Genomic DNA, 18,258 nt, shown 5'->3' on the forward strand with positions numbered 1-18,258 from the left:
GAACCTTCAATGTTCAAAAAACAACTTTAAGCCTAAACCATGCTACATGCGCTACAGACAATGTTCTATATTTGGAAGGCGTAAGCTGGTTGGGTGGAAGACAGTTGTCGACGTTTCGACCACAGATCATGTGGAAGGTATCAATGCAACCTTAAAGCGGGGTCTTCATCAGGACAGTGATCGTGTGGGGAAGGGAAAGAGCATGGGAAACCTAAAACAATAGAGACGACGATAGTGAACAATTGTAACAAACGCAAATGGAATTAGATTATATCCAGGGTTAAAAACAAGGTAAATACTGTGTTAATAATGTTGGGCCATCCGGCTCAAAGTTTGGTGGAAGAGGGCAGAGTCTGTAATAAATTACAAAAAGGGCAGATCCATATTAGGCTCGAGTACGTTTGAATCTAAATAGAATTGCCGTAAGTGGCCTCAAAGGCTCAAATGACTTACAATGTGGGGATCAAGGCGGTCCAATCAATGTGACTCCTGACCTAGTCACATTGATTGGACCACCTTGATCCCCGCATAATTTTTATTAAAGCCCCGGGAGGTGGTTGTCCCTGGGGCCACAACAAGGCTCCTGGAGGGGGGCCCCCCACCCACAATTTACAAAGCCCCTGGGGTTGGGGGTCCATAACGGACCCCCAAATAAAAAACTTAGTGCCCGCAGTAAGGTGGCGGTCCCCACACACGTTTCTTTATTTTAAAACAAAAAGCCCCGGGGTGGCAGTCCCGGGGTTGCGGGGGGGCCGTGAGCCCCTCCATATATTATCAAAAAGCCCCGGTGGTGGTCCCCGGGGCTTGGGAGGGCGTTTGAGCCCTCCCACCCACTTATGTTAAAAGCCCCGGGGTGGCAGTCACCGGGGCTGGGGGGCTATGAGTCCCACCGCACAATTTTTAATAAAGCCCCGGGGGTGGCAGCCCCAGGGGCTGGGGGGGCGCTTAGGGCCCTCACCTAAATTAGTTCATTGCCCACTAGATTTGGCCCCCGGGGGCTAATTACCAATATAGCCCGCCCTTCATTTTTTTTTATCAGCAGTATCTGTGCATCCTGCGTGGATTTTGCCGATATTTAAAAAAAAAAGGAAAAACAATTTTCGGCCTTGGGGGTCCTTGTGGTACCCCCTGAGCAGGCCTAGGGGGCCAGGGTGTTTCTAACCTGCCCCCTTTTTGTGCTTTTTTTTATTAGGTTTCTGGTGCCTCAGTTTTACCGAGGCACAAGATGGTTGCCACCACTTCCTGATTTGGAGTGTGACAGCCACTTAAAATACAGCTCGTCCTCGGCAGGGTGTGCTTAGGGTGCTCGGATCCACTGCGGCCATCGATATATATGTGATTTTGATTTTCTCAGGAACTACTGAACGGATTTACACCATTTAATCAAAAGGCACGACTCTGAACTAAGGTCTACCTTTCTGCCAAATTTGGTGTAATTCCGTTCAGCAGTTGGGCTGTAGGTGCGATTAATGGTCCCTATGGAAAATTGCATGGGGAAAATACATTTTGGGACCCCCCTTTTTTCTCGGCCCCTGCTAGACAAAACACCCCGAGACTTTCAGGATGGGAGTCGACTGGAGCTGGCCATAAGTTTTGAACATTTCTCAAAGATTCGTCAACCGGTGCTAAAGTTATTCCAAATAGAGTGTTGTGGATTTCCTATGGAAATATGTCCTAATTATAACTACCTACTGGTGACTGCCTATTCTAAAGAAAAGTCACGTTAAGAGGTCCTACCTGGTCTATTTCACTGTGGATTGGTGAAACAGGAACATTGTTGCATATATACCAATCCACGGTGAAATAGACCAGGTAGGACCTCGTAACGTGACTTTTCTTTAGAATAGGCAGAAAGAAGCAGCAACGATGTTCTCCAGTGAAAGTAAGTATTTATTCCACGCAGATGAAATGAAAAGACATGGTGTCATCCATGACGCGTTTCACTCCTAAAAGGAGTTTGTTCACATAACGCGTCCCTGGAAGTGACCACAATTTATATTAAGTGCACAGGTGATTCGATTTAGACAAAAAGAAGTGCAGAAATAAAAATAAAGGAAAGACTAAAGTGAACGCCATATTGCATGAGTCACAGTGTTATAATGCCTAAAACAATTCAACCTTATGGACTCAGTGCTGTACAACCATTTGCTCAATATCAAAAAACTTTGTAAAGTGAATTTGGATCAAAATGTACATTATATACAGAGAAAAATTCATAGCACATATAAATGTAAAAAATAATCGACAAGTGTCTTAATCAAGATACATTATAGAGTCAAATGCAAAGAATGGGCAAAAACTCGACAAGTGTCTAAATCCTATCCACAATTGGAAATGTCCATCCTCAATAAATTTCATTTTTACAAAAATATGTACAATATATACAAAAGAAATTCATGACTCATATAGATGTAAAGAATAATAATCGACAAGTGTCTTAATCAAAATACATTATAGAATCAAGTGCCAGCTTTAAAATGTCTTGCAACAGGATTGTCACTATTACTGCTCACAATTGCGCATATGTGCTGTAAAATACGTCTATGCACAGGGAGTTTAGTGCTCCCAATGTATTCCAAGTTGCAGGTGCATTTGAGTTTATAGACCGCAAATTCTGACCTGCAAGTCAAATGTTCTTTTATAGGAATTTTAATGTCGCTGAAAGCTGATGTGTAGTATGTTGAATTACGGGCAAAAGTGCACGCGCAACAAGAAGTGCATTTAAAAAAAACAGTCTTATAGAGCCAAGATTTTTTAGGCAGAACTTCCGGCATTGGTCTGTCTAGAGCATCATGCATTGAGGGTGCTCTTCTAAATGTAATGGATGGCAAATTTGGAAGAATTGGACTCAAAATATTATCAGTGAGGACAATCGGCCATTCAGAACAAATAATACGTCGGATTGCTCTCTCTTGCGAACTAAAGGTGTTAATTAGTCTGACAGCGCAATCCGTTTGATGATGTGAATTGATGGGTTTAGGTTCTAACAGAGTATTTCTGTCAAGAGATTTCGCTTTAGCATGGGCCTGCTCCAATATTTTCCTGGAGTATCCCCTCCTGAGGAATCTCTGTACAGAAGAGTCTAAGTAAGTATTGACAGCTGTCTCATCGCTACAAATTTGTCGAATTCGGATGAATTCACCGTAGGGGATGCTATTGATAGTGTGGATGGGATGCGCAATTTGGGCATGCAGTATGGAGTTTCCTGCGGTGGATGTGCGGAAAAGTTTAGTTTTTCACTCAGCATTCTCCAAATACAATTGAACATCCAAAAATTCAGCTACCTCATTGTTAATGGATGCCGTGAATTTTAAGTTTAAGTCATTGGTGTTGATTTCATTGACAAAAGACATAGCCTCCACTACAGTCCCATTCCAAAAAATACACACATCATCGATGTAGCGCCAGTAGTGGGAAATATGTGGCAACCATCTTGCGTGTGTGACTCTGAGCAGCGACAGCACTCTGCCCCTCAGGCAGAAACACGAGGCATGGACCAACTTTGTGCAGCATTCATTTATTTCCCATAAAACAGCATGTCATGACGCGTTTCGACCGTCCCTGCGGCCTTGATATATATATATATATATATATATATATATATATATATATATATATATATATATATATATATATATATATATATATATATATATATATATATATATATATATATATCCATCCAAATTGCCCCGCAAAACAAGCCTGGACCTTAAAGGGCGGCTGGTGCAAACAGTGCGAGGCTTCTGTTTAAACATCCATCAAAAACCTCCTTTCACACATCAAAAGAGGCGCACCAACTCAGGTTAGGTTCCAATTCAAATGCTTTTAATGTAAAATAGCACGAAGTTCAGAGGTTTGAAAGTCCCAACGTTTCTGCTCTCAACGAGCCTTGATCACGGGAAACAGTCTCTGATTTCAAAAAGAGCCCACGTGGTTTCTCTTCTTATCTGGGTGGGCCGTATTTTCATGCAGAGTGCGCACAGGGAAAGTTGTCAGCATTTAAATAGTGAATAGCGCTGTCGTTTCCAATACTGTGAATGACATGCTGCTCAACCACTATGTTGATTAATAATGTTTTTCCTTGAGCACAAAGTATCAGGTAAGCCTCAGACACAGTTTGTTTCTTTAATTTCACAATTGCTTTAGAAGTGTCACTCCAACCTGCAATAGCGGAGAAACTCCTTCTGCTCCCAACTCGCCACACACTGTGAAAAACATTCTCAGGGGACGTGCAGGTCAGGCTCCAACACGTAAATCCATCCAAATTGCCCCGCAAAACAAGCCTGGACCTTAAAGGGCGGCTGGTGCAAACAGTGCGAGGCTTCTGTTTAAACATCCATCAAAAACCTCCTTTCACACATCAAAAGAGGCGCACCAACTCAGGTTAGGTTCCAATTCAAATGCTTTTAATGTAAAATAGCACGAAGTTCAGAGGTTTGAAAGTCACAACGCTCCTCCTCTCAACGAACCTCAGTGAAGATTCCCCCTGAAGAAGTGCACCTCCGCACGAAATGCATCGGGGATTATTTTGAATGTATAATTCTACAGAAATGCTGATACTTACATTATTGATCATATGACCACAATATGATGATGGAAATATTGAACTGTGAAAACAAATCATCACCATGAAAAAGATTTGTTGAAATAAATCTCAAAAAAAGTTTTTTGTTCAACATTGAATCCAGAACTTTATTGACCATAACCACGCACTAAGGTGCCTACCAGAGTGCCCAGGAATTGTCCTTACCCCCTGTAAGGCTCACATTGCTGAATAATAACTGCGTCAGCCCCGTGCGTGAGGTGCATCATCGGAGCTGTGTCAATAATAACAGCTGTGAGCCCGTGCCGGAGGTGCATCATCAGAGCTGTGTGAATAATAACAGCTGGGAGCCCGGGCCTAAGGCTCACATTGCTGAATAATAACTGCGTCAGCCCCGTGCGTGAGGTGCATCATCAGAGCTGTGTGAATAATACCAGCTGTGAGCCCGGGCATAAGGTACATCATCAGAGCTGTGTGAATAATAACTGCGTCAGCCCCTGTGCGTGAGGTTCATCATCAGAGATGTGTGAATAACAACTGTGAGCCCGTGCGTGAGGTGCATCATCAGAGCTGTGTGAATAATACCTGCTTCAGCCCTGTGCGTTAGGTGCATCATCCACAATGCTCAGGTCACCCAAATTCCTGCACTCTCTACCACACTGCTTTCAAGAACAGCATACTCTTGCACACACTCTCACTGCTCACCAATTCAAAGTTTGCTAAAACTTTTATGCAACGCATTGTCCTACACAATGCCAATAACTCAAACTTTAATGCTGCGAGACCTATTGCATTGTAAATGCTTGTTATATTTGTCTAATTGTCACCATATAGGACACTACTCATTTACACCACTTGATATGCGTATAGTACATATCAGAAATACAGGGCAAGTGCTCAATTACTATTTGACAGTGAAAGGTTCCCAACGCAAAAAGCATTTAAAATCTCAAATGTCTGTGGAAATATTAAAGTGCATATTGCAAAATTCTGTGTCCTGATACCGAACTAAAGTGCATACTAAACCTAAAGTGCAAATAAATACAAATTACCTATCAAAAGCATAACTAACTTGCTAATATAAAAATATAATTAATAGAATAGGTGAGGCAGACGCTTGAAAATAAATAACATAAATATAAAGTGCTTATACACAATCATGTTTCAAGTGCCCAACAACAATATATCATGTTGTAATAAATAGATCAGGCAAATGCCCACATGTGCAAAATGTTTTTCAGCATAGAAAGTGCAAATCAGATATACATAAATATGTGCATAACAACGCTGTGTCAAAGATCAGATCATATGTACAATAAATATCTACAAAATAGAACCATAATATGAACATATCATATTTAATCATTAGTGGAAGACCGGATCCCATTATCCCACAGACACCGAATAAAAACCAGTAAAACTAGGGATCTAGTAAACCCAGTTAAAACTTGATAAAAATAAGGGGGACACTACTGGAGCCTTGCTGCCTGCCTTGTTTGAAGCCTGCTTGATCCTGCTGGGGGGCATTGTTAGTTGGAGGCAGCATTTTGCTTGTTCTTGCTGGCCTCGCTGCCCTGTGTTATTGCGCCTGGTTTCCCCCTGCCGCCGCAGCTCTTTTCCAGCCGAGCGCGGCTGCTGTGGGGGGGGAGGGGGCGTGGGCGAGGAGGACGAGGACTACCACTACCAGCTGCCCTAGCGGCCAGAAGCCTCCTACGGTTAAACCGCGCCAGGAGGCGCATACATTTTTGCGTCACCCCCGGTGGAGCGAGGACACTACTGGAGCCTTGCTGCCTGCCGTGTTTGAAGCCTGCTTGGTCCTGCTGGGGGGCATTGTTAGCTGGAGGCAGCATTTTGCTTGTTCTTGCTGGCCTCGCTGCCCTGTGTTATTGCGCCCGGTTTCCCCCTGCGGCCGCAGCTCTTTTCCAGCCGAGCGCGGCCGCTGTGGGGGGTCAGAGGACGAGGACTACCACTACCAGCTGCCCTAGCAGCCAAAAGCCGCCTACGGTTAAACCGCGCCAGGAGGTGCATACATTTTCGCGTCACCCCCGCGTCACGGGAGCACACGAGAGCGTCCCGGGACAAGGGCGGGACCGTCCAATGCCGTCACAGGCCAGAGGAGGCTGGGCTGGGGCCCCCCTCTAACGACGAACAATAAGTAAGACTCTTTCTTCTATTGACTCGTAGTAACGCTCCATCAGATATATTCCTTTTGGTATTGTTGTTGGTCGGAGATACTAAAGGGCATAAATGGCCGTCAAAACAGGGAAAGGAAGGAACTGTGGGCCCGAATCACAGAATGAACTTAAGACTCAATCCTAAACTTACTACTATTTTGGCATTCACAGAATGCACTTACTAATTTTGGCATTCACAGAATGAACTTACTGCTTTTGGTATTCACAGAAGTTATGATTTTGTCTTAAGTTTGTCTTAAGACAAACTTAAGACAGACTTAAGACAGACTTAAGTTAGGATTTTGTCTTAAGTCTGTCTTAAGTCTGTCTTAAGTTTGTCTTAAGACAAACTTAAGAAAAAATCCTAACTTCTGTGAATACCAAAAGTAGTAAGTTCATTCTGTGAATACCAAAATAGTAGCAAGTTTAGGATTGAGTCTTAAGTTCATTCTGTGAATCGGGCCCGGTATCCCTGGGACTATAGGTGGGTCAGTCATAGGTACATTAGACATGTTTATTAAGTGAGTGACATCAGTGCTGGAGAAAGAAATTGCAATCACTGAATGCCGCTTATCATCAGAACGTTTATGTACTAGGTGCTCATCATTGGGTCTAATAACATTAGCAGTAACACCCAAGAACCCAGCCCCACAAATTAATTGTGATACTAGTTCTCCATTACTAACGTGTGGGTCTATTAACGAGTGTAGTTCCACGTAGGAGATTAATGCATCAACTATGTCTGATACAGGGAAGGAATTATCCCCACAGTTACAAATAAAGCCTGGCCAAAAAGAAAATGTAAATTTAAGATCTGGTTTACAGGCAAAAAGTCAGGTGTCATGTTTCGGGCAAAATGGCAAGAGAAAACGCGGGGACACTCATCAAAATGGTAGATTGTCAAAACAAATTAAGACAAGTAAAAAAGCCGGAAAGCCGGCAATACGGCCCCAGCCAATATTCTTTAAGACTCCCCAAATCCTTCCCAAATCTATACTAATCCCTCCTACAGCACCATCACAACAAGTCTCGGAGCCCTTGCACCCAAATCCTGTTGCCTTCATGGGCCAAAATGAACAATTGGTCAAGTCACTTATCTTACCCCTATTAGAAAGAGTTAAAAACTTAACGGGAAAAATAGGCTGCCTGGGGAAAACAGCATTGGCTAATTCTGATCTATTGAGGAAAATCAATGTTAAATTCCACAGCAGCACCGAAGTATCTAATGATGTGGGGAAACTTATTATGGGAAACACTACGACTGCATCCTGTAAGGCGAACAATTCTATAACAAAGAATCATAAAGGGCCTTGTGCAGATAAGGTACTAGTAGGGGACAATGTCCAATCTCGAATCAAAACAGCAACTAAAAAAAGTGAAACCCTGGCTAGTATGACAGGGAAATCACCCGGACCTAATGGGGTACCAACAGATTTATATAAACATGATATTGTTCTGTGGGCCCCGCTTCTCACACAGCTTTTTAATGTCACCTCACGCAATGGCCTTCTACCGTCCTGGTGCGAGTCCATAATAGTGCCAATATATAGGAAGGGCGAGAGATCTAACTGTAGCTTCTATCGTCCAATCTCGCTCCTGGACTCTACAATCAAGATTTTTGGCCTTGTAATTTTAAATAGACTTCAGTCCTGGGTGGAAGATAACGCAATTATCACCAACCTTCAATATGGTTTTAGAAAGGGATTGAGTACGATCGATCAGTGCCTGAATCTACATGCCCTTATTGAAAAGTATAATAAGGTGAAGGACGGTTGTATGTTTTTAACCTTTGTCGATTTGACGTCAGCATTTGACTGCATCACTCATTGCAAACTATGTAGGGTCCTTGAGAGTTTGGGTGTTGAGAATACAATAGTCCAATTTCTTAACACCTTGGCTGCTAGGGGTTTTCCCCTCCTGTGCTGGCCCTTTGTGAATTCCATTGTTCATGACGAGCTCAGCTCATCATAAGCACAGCTCAACCGTGCCTCATGACGAGCTGAGCTCGTCATGAGCAGCGAAGGGGTTAAGGAACTCTATTCGGGGGCAAGAGCTAGAGTCAGATATGGAAAAAATGGGGAATTCAGTGAAAGTTTTGGAATTTTTAGGGGAGTACGCCAAGGATGCATCCTTGCTCCCTTTCTCTTCGCACTTTATATCAATGATGTGGTGAGAACATTATTACAACAATGTAAGGACATGCCAATGGTCGGTAAAAGACCGATCCCAGCGTTATTATACGCTGACGATGCTGTCCTTATGGCAAGAAATCCAAAGGCTATGCAAACCTTGGTCATTTCCTTTACTGATTTCCTGACCAAACTGGATTTAAGGATAAATTGCAACAAGACCTTCAGTATGAATTGCGGTCATGGTGCATCTAGAAAGAAAAGTATAATTTTAGGCTCCTCAAATCTTGTTGATAATAACTTAACCTTTCCGTATTTATGCGTGTTGTTCGATCATACTGGCCGATGTAATAATGCAATTAAAACACGAAGGTTATTGTTCAGTAAATCGATTATGGCATTGAAAATTTTCAGTAAACGAATGGGCAGAAAACCAATTGGGGAGATGCTCACAGTTTATAGAGCGACCTGTGTAGCTATTGTCACTTAGGGCGCTGGATTGTGGGGATATGCCAATGTAAGAACACTACAGGTGATGGAAAACTCCTTTCTGAAGTATCTTTTAACTGTTCCAGAGAGTGTATCTACACATGTTTGCCATACTGAACTTGGAGAACGATACTTAGAAGATATAATAAAGGTTGCTCTAGTTCTGTTATGGCATAGGGCCTGGACCACAAAGAATGTAAATTAAATCGCTCCATCTTGATTGATGTGATGAAGCTAGAAAATGGTGGTAGGTTTGGTTGGTTAAGTTACGTAAGGAATTTTCTCATTGCCTTGGGTCTGGAAAATCTTTTCTCTGAACCCCTATCTATGTGTGACATTTCTAGAAAAGAACTCAAAGAAAAGTGTATGAGCCATCTCGAAAAATGTAGAACAACTAAGGAGATGGTGAAACAAACGGTGGTCGCACATCAGTTGACAATAATTACAATAAAAATACAACCATATTTAAAACTTCATATGAGCGATCAAGAGAGATTCTTTCTAACGCATTTTAGATTAAATTTAATATTCAGGTTACTTAGCTTCCCCAATATGAATGATTGCCAAAAAATTGTACTGAAATGCCCATGTGATGAAATTTCAGATCAATCGGATATTCATATCCTCTTCTTTTGCAAATTGTATTCCATTCCGAGACGAAGATGGATTGTCCCATTGATAAAGACTATGGAAATGAATCGATGTCGTCCTGCCTTTTTGGCTATTCAAAGATTGGAAAATATTTTAACAATTGTATCTATTTCGAAGTTTTTTAGAAGTGTTTTTAGATCAAGAAAGTCTATTATATCCTGATTGGTGATGACGTATCTGTATTTTATGATGAGACCTTGTAAAATGTGATTTTACTGTACTTTTATGGTTGCTCTGTTTTTATAACAACCGAATAAAGATTTTTGATGATGATAAAAGTAAGGCTAAAATCCTAATAAATAATCAGTTCCACATAAAATAATATATATGTAAAAAGGTGAATTCATTATTGTCTCATTATTACAGTAGTAGCAACGGTTCTAAAATATAAACATTAAAGAAAATTATACAGATCTTCCCGAGTGTTCAGGCCATTTGACATCTTAGTATCTAACCGTAAAATTTATTGACTCTCTAATTGATGCAGTTTTTTCTCTCTATTCCCTTCCCTTATTGATCTAGGGACTGCATCAATCACAAAATAACTGAGGTCATTTAGGTTGTTCTGGTGCACTAATTTGAAATGCCGCGCAACGGATACGTAGAATCCGAATTTACAATCGTGCGTAAGTGCTGCAAAATACGGTTAAATACCTGAAGCTTAGTGCTTCCCATGTATTGCAGATGACAAGTACATTCCAAAACATAGGTTGCATGGTCAGTGTTCGGATACAGCCAGTGACCCATTGGGTTTCTAAATGGTCTTTCTGGAGGCAGATGGGCATCATTACCTCACGTTTAGCAACAGGCAGTGGTGTCACTTTCTTTCTCTCGCAGAGCCAGCCCAATAATGTATGGATACCTAGCAGGGCAGGGGGTCTAAGCAGAAGTGGCCTCACTTGTTTTTAAGTCACCAGTGTAAACCAATCCGTGCATTTTCTGGTATCTCCCCCACCCCCTTTTTTTAATAAAATTTCGCTGAAGCAGTGTTTTGAGGAAAGGCAATATGCACATGTGGGCCACTTTTTTTTGGGTGCCCGGGTCGATTTTGAATCTTAATCCAACCCTGCTCTGCCATTACTAATTCTGTACCATCTTTCAGATGTGGGAGCTTGAGAGTACCCCTAGGTCATGGCACGTGTTTGAAGTCAGATCGGTGGCTTAAAGGTAAGCTGTGACAGTTTTGTGCACAGTGTGGGCACTCAGTATCCCTCCTCATCTCTTCCTTTATCTCCCTCACACTGTTTCTATCTCCCTCATCCTCTTACAATGTTTGTCTCTTTCTCTCTCTTCCTCTCTCTCTATGTCTCTCTCTCTCACTCTTCCTCTGTTTCTCTGTTCCTCTTTCTCACACTCTTTCCCTCTTTCTCTCTCTCTTCCTCTCTTCCTCTCTCTCACTGTTTCTTTCTCTCTCTCTTCGTCTTTCTCACTCTTTCTCTCTGTGTTCCTCTCACTTTCTTTTTTTTCTCTCTCTCTCTTTGTCTTCTGCTCTCTCTTCCTCTCTTTCTCTCTCGCTTCCTCTCTCCTTTGATGGACGCATGACACACAATCTTATTGTGCTTTTTATCTAAGAGGCTGTGAATCACGAATCAACGTTTACCCCCCTTTTCCCCCAACACCACAAGAGCTGAACATGCAAAAAATCTGCAATGATGCCTGGCCAACCTGACAATCAACACCTACTTTGAATTGTGCGCTCTGCTTTACCATGAGTACGCAACGCCTGAGAAGGTTGCTTTGACATGTGGATGGACCCTCTTACACACACGCCAGTGGCGGAAGGTGAGCAGAGAGACTTCTTTCCGCTGCAGCGGGCAGTCACCTCTGGGTGGTGAGAGTGGATAGTGTGCAGCAGTCTGAGTGCACAGACACCTCCAAGCAGTGGGAGGGGATGGGGTGCAGCAGCCTCATTGTGCATTGGTGAAACAGAGAATTATGCAGTTGTATGTACTCTGCAATTACTAATTCTATCTATCTTTCAGATCACTAAACTTGAGGGCCGCACTATCTCCCAGCACGTGGTTGGAGACAGACCGGTGGCACAAAGGTGAGCTGTGAAGATTTTCTCCAGTGTCAACTATCCTTCTCCATCCTTACCTTTTCCTCTTTCACACGTTCTCTGTTTCTCTGTCTCATCCTTTCTTTCTCTCTTCCTCTCTCTCTCGCTCTTTCTCTCTCTCTCTCACACTGATTCTCTCTTTCTCTCTTCCTCGTATCTCACTCTTTCTCTCTTTCTCTCTCTTTATCTGTCTTCCTCTCTCTCACACTGTTTCTCTCTTCCTTGTAGCTCACTCTTTCTTTCTCTGTCTTCCTCTCTCTCACACTGTTTTTCTTTCTCTCTTCCTTGTACCTTACTCTTTCTCTCTTTCTTTCTCTTACTCTATCTCTCTTTCTCTGTCTTCCACTTTCTCTCACTCTTTTTCTCTTTCTCTGTCTTCTTCTGTCTCGCTCTTTCTCTCTTCCTCTCCCTCTCTCTCTCACTCTTTCTCTCTCTATCTCCTTTGCTGGATGCATGACGCACCATCTTATCTTTCTTTTTGTCTTGCAGGCTTAGAATCACAAATGGACCAGCAATGACACGCCACGGCTGTACATAGTTTTATTTCTTGTTGTTTTCTTTAAATAAAATATTTTTTATGTAAATCTATACATGACTAAGATTCTTATTTGTCCAACCGCACAGGGACACTTCTGGGCCCAAGAACGTTGTTGGGGGTATAATAATGATGTGGGAAGAGGGTGTGTTACCTGCCAATGTGGCGAGATGCAGCATGAAAGGGGTATCTCTCATAGAAAGAGCTCCGGTATGTTTTGAGAAACACCTCGGGCAGATGCTAGCTGACGGACTGAATCACAAAATGGCTTTTCAATCCTCATATAGTGTGACTTATGAACAGTTCGCACCCAGGCTCGCAGAGGGACAACTGCAGCCCGTGGGCTCGAATCACAGAGGCAGAACTACGGGGCATCCACTCCCAAAGGAACAGCAGCATAGTAGCGCGCAGACGTAAAGGCACAGCAGCGTACTAGCTTGCAAAGGTAGAGACCTGCGAGCCGACGGACTGGCTTCTAAAGGCATAACTGCGAAGTGGCGATATTGAGCACAGGGAGGGTGAAAGGGTTATCTTCCTACTAGTGTCCTGGAGTGGAAGTCGTGTTGCCTGGTGCTCACCTGTTTCTCCTTTATTGTTAATAAATCTTAAACCTTCACTGCGTCCAAATAATCATTACACAAAGCTCCGCTATATTAAATTGCCCCCGGAAGCTTTCTTTTATATTTTCACTCGATGCGAGGCACAAGATGGCTGCTAACAGTTCCTGGTTTGAAGCGTTAGCAGCAAATGAGAGGACACTTCCTGCTTTGAAGAGTTAGAAGCCAAACAAAGGCAAGCTCGTGCCTGGAGTTAGGCACTGACCATATATATATATATTTTTTCCCTTAAATGTCTCAAAAACTACTGAACGGATTTACATCATTTCTACAAAACCACACTTTCTGGACCAAGACCTTTCTCCCAGCCAAATGTGGCATAATTCCATTTAGCAGTTTGACCTGTAGCCTTGTCTAAAGTTTCCTAAGGAAAATCCATTGAGAAAACACGTTTTGACACCCTCCTTTTTTCTCAGTCCCCCCCTTGACCAATCACCCCTAAACTTTTAAGATAGAAGCTGATCAAAAAAGAGAAATTTTGGGGGAAATTTCGTAAAGAATTTTCAAACGATGCCAAAGTTATAAGCAGATGGAGGGCGCCAGGAGGGGGGCCGTGCAACCGCCCTCCCAACATGAATGAAGCGGGAACCCCAGCGGGCCTCCACAGCCCCAGCGAGCCCTGCTATTATCTTTTAGGAAATGCCCCTTGGCATCTAACCCACCCCGGGGTCTCATTAAGATAAAACATGGGAACCCACGACCCCAGCGTGATTTGCGCCATTTTTTTACATTTTTGGTAAAAAAATGGGATCCCTGGGGGTCCTTCTGGGACCCCCTGAGCAGGCATAGGGATCCAGGGTACTTCTACCATGCCCCCTTTTCTTGTTTCCTACCTTTGTTTCTCTGTTTTCTAGTGACTCGCTTCTACCGTGCCACAAGATGGCTGCCAACACTTCCTGGCTTGGAGTGTTGGCAGCCAATCACAGTGAAGCTCGTGCCCGGACTTAGGCATCGCCCAGATATCAAAACTTTTATTTTTCTAATTTCTCAGCAACTACTGAACGGATTTACATCATATAAAAAAGGTTGCTTTCTGACCCACGCCCTACCTTTGTGCCAAATTTGGGATAATTCCGTTCAGTAGTTTCAGCAGTAGCCTTGCACAAAGTTTCCTATGGGAAATTGATTTTTTTACTCTTATTTTTTAAATTTCTCAAAAACTACTGAACAGATTTACACCATTTAAAAGAAGCTCTCTTTCTGAACCAAGCTGTACATTTCTGGCAAATTTGGGGTAATTCCGTTCAGCAGTTCTGGCTGTAGCTCGTCACAAAATTTCCTACGGAAATGAACATGGGGAAAATGTGTTTTGGAACCCCCTTTTTTCTCAGCCCCCCCACCCCTTGATGAATCACCCCCAAACTTTCAGGATAGGAGCTGACCTGGATATACTTTTTTGTGGAGAATTTCGCAAAGGTTCGTCAAACGACGCTAAAGTTATTAGCACATCAAAAAATGCTTTTCCTATGGAAACTAGGTTGTAATATATATATATATATATATATATATATATATATATATATAAAAAATATATATATATATATATATATATAAAATATATATATATATATATATATATATATATATATATATATATATATATATATATATATATATATATATATATATATATATATATATATATATATATTCCGCTCCGTGGGGTTGTCCAAAAAGCGGGTAGCACTCGAGCCTGCGTGCGCCTTCCCCAAGGCGTTAGTTGGTATGGGCAGTTGCGTGCTTGTAATAGGCCCGACGCGTTTCGGAAATTTATTTTCCTCATCAGGGGCCAGCAGTAAAGTGCACAACGTCTTACGTCTCCCTTTATGAAACCAAGCAAGTGCTTGTGGGAGATGTAGTCCATATTATCCTGGATGGATGCACTTTCAAATTACTGCTCGTTCCAAAGGCTCTAACATGAGCCCCCAAACATCACTCCTGTCCTCATCCGTCGCGCAGCTCCACATGTGAGACTCCTTGGATAGAGGGTCTCGTGGCCCCCGTTTCTTCGGGGTGATGCTACCCAGTGGCAGGACCGCCGCTAATATATTCCGATCCGTGGGGTTGTCCAAAAAGTGGGTAGCACTCGAGCCTGCGTGCGCCTTCCCCAAGGCGTTAGTTGGTATGGGCAGTTGCGTGCTTGTAATAGGCCCGACGCGTTTCGGAAATTTATTTTCCTCATCAGGGGCCAGCAGTAAAGTGCACGACGTCTACCGTCTCCCTTTCTGAAACCAAGCAAGTGCTTGTGGGAGATGTAGTCCATATTATCCTGGATGGATGCACTTTCAAATTACTGCTCGTTCCAAAGGCTCTAACATGAGCCCCCAAACATCACTCCTGTCCTCATCCGTCGCGCAGCTCCACATGTGAGACTCCTTGGATAGAGGGTCTCGTGGCCCCCGTTTCTTCGGGGTGATGCTACCCAGCGGCAGGACCGCCGCTAATATATTCGGCTCCGTGGGGTTGTCCAAAAAGCGGGTAGCACTCGAGACTGCGTGCGCCTTCCCCAAGGCGTTAGTTGGTATGGGCAGTTGCGTGCTTGTAATAGGCCCGACGCGTTTCGGAAATTTATTTTCCTCATCAGGGGCCAGCAGTAAAGTGCACGACGTCTAGCGTCTCCCTTTATGAAACCAAGCAAGTGCTTGTGGGAGATGTAGTCCATATTATCCTGGATGGATGCACTTTCAAATTACTGCTCGTTCCAAAGGCTCTAACATGAGCCCCCAAACATCACTCCTGTCCTCATCCGTCGAGTGCTACCCGCTTTTTGGACAACCCCACGGAGCGGAATATATTAGCGGCGGTCCTGCCGCTGGGTAGCATCACCCCGAAGAAACGGGGGCCACGAGACCCTCTATCCAAGGAGTCTCACATGTGGAGCTGCGCGACGGATGAGGACAGGAGTGATGTTTGGGGGCTCATGTTAGAGCCTTTGGAACGAGCAGTAATTTGAAAGTGCATCCATCCAGGATAATATGGACTACATCTCCCACAAGCACTTGCTTGGTTTCATAAAGGGAGACGGTAGACGTTGTGCACTTTACTGCTGGCCCCTGATGAGGAAAATAAATTTCCGAAACGCGTTGGGCCTATTACAAGCACGCAACTGCCCATACCAACTAACGCCTTGGGGAAGGCGCACGCAGGCTCGAGTGCTACCCGCTTTTTGGACAACCCCACGGAGCGGAATATATTAGCGGCGGTCCTGCCGCTGGGTAGCATCACCCCGAAGAAACGGGGGCCACGAGACCCTCTATCCAAGGAGTCTCACATGTGGAGCTGCGCGACGGATGAGGACAGGAGTGATGTTTGGGGGCTCATGTTAGAGCCTTTGGAACGAGCAGTAATTTGAAAGTGCATCCATCCAGGAAAATATGGACTACATCTCCCACAAGCACTTGCTTGGTTTCATAAAGGGAGACGGTAGACGTCGTGCACTTTACTGCTGGCCCCTGATGAGGAAAATACATTTCCGAAATGCGTCAGTCCTATTACAAGCACCCAACTGCCCATACCAACTAACGCCTTGGGGAAGGCGCAAGCAGGCTCGAGTGCTACCCGCTTTTTGGACAACCCCAGGGAGCGGAATATATTAGCGGCGGTCCTGCCGCTGGGTAGCATCACCCCGAAGAAACGGGGGCCACGAGACCCTCTATCCAAGGAGTCTCACATGTGGAGCTGCACGACAGATGAGGACAGGAGTGATGTTTGGGGGCTCATGTTAGAGCCTTTGGAACGAGCAGTAATTTGAAAGTGCATCCATCCAGGATAATATGGACTACATCTTCCACAAGCACTTGCTTGGTTTCATAAAGGGAGACGGTAGACGTCGTGCACTTTACTACTGGCCCCTGATGAGGAAAATAAATTTCCAAAACGCGTCGGGCCTATTACAAGCACGCAACTGCCCATACCAACTAACGCCTTGGGGAAGGCGCACGCAGGCTCGAGTGCTACCCGCTTTTTGGACAACCCCACGGAGCGGAATATATTAGCGGCGGTCCTGCCGCTGGGTAGCATCACCCCGAAGAAACGGGGGCCACGAGACCCTCTATCCAAGGAGTCTCACATGTGGAGCTGCGCGACGGATGAGGACAGGAGTGATGTTTGGGGGCTCATGTTAGAGCCTTTGGAACGAGCAGTAATTTGAAAGTGCATCCATCCAGGATAATATGGACTACATCTCCCACAAGCACTTGCTTGGTTTCATAAAGGGAGACGGTAGACGTCGTGCACTTTACTGCTGGCCCCTGATGAGGAAAATAAATTTCCGAAACGCGTCAGGCCTATTACAAGCACGCAACTGCCCATACCAACTAACGCCTTGGGGAAGGCGCACGCAGGCTCGAGTGCTACCCGCTTTTTGGACAACCCCACGGAGCGGAATATATTAGCGGCGGTCCTGCCGCTGGGTAGCATCACCCCGAAGAAACGGGGGCCACGAGACCCTCTATCCAAGGAGTCTCACATGTGGAGCTGCGCGACGGATGAGGACAGGAGTGATGTTTGGGGGCTCATGTTAGAGCCTTTGGAACGAGCAGTAATTTGAAAGTGCATCCATCCAGGATAATATGGACTACATCTCCCACAAGCACTTGCTTGGTTTCATAAAGGGAGACGGTAGACGTCGTGCACTTTACTGCTGGCCCCTGATGAGGAAAATAAATTTCCGAAACGCGTCGGGCCTATTACAAGCACGCAACTGCCCATACCAACTAACGCCTTGGGGAAGGCGCACGCAGGCTCGAGTGCTACCCGCTTTTTGGACAACCCCACGGAGCGGAATATATTAGCGGCGGTCCTGCCGCTGGGTAGCATCACCCCGAAGAAACAGGGGCCACGAGACCCTCTATCCAAGGAGTCTCACATGTGGAGCTGCGCGACGGATGAGGACAGGAGTGATGTTTGGGGGCTCATGTTAGAGCCTTTGTAACAAGCAGTAATTTGAAAGTGCATCCATCCAGGATAATATGGACTACATCTCCCACAAGCACTTGCTTGGTTTCATAAAGGGAGACGGTAGACGTCGTGCACTTTACTGCTGGCCCCTGATGAGGA

Source organism: Lissotriton vulgaris, chromosome 2_1 (assembly GCF_964263255.1).
Source record: "Lissotriton vulgaris chromosome 2_1, aLisVul1.2, whole genome shotgun sequence".
In the NCBI taxonomy this organism is placed as follows: Eukaryota; Metazoa; Chordata; class Amphibia; order Caudata; family Salamandridae; genus Lissotriton; species Lissotriton vulgaris.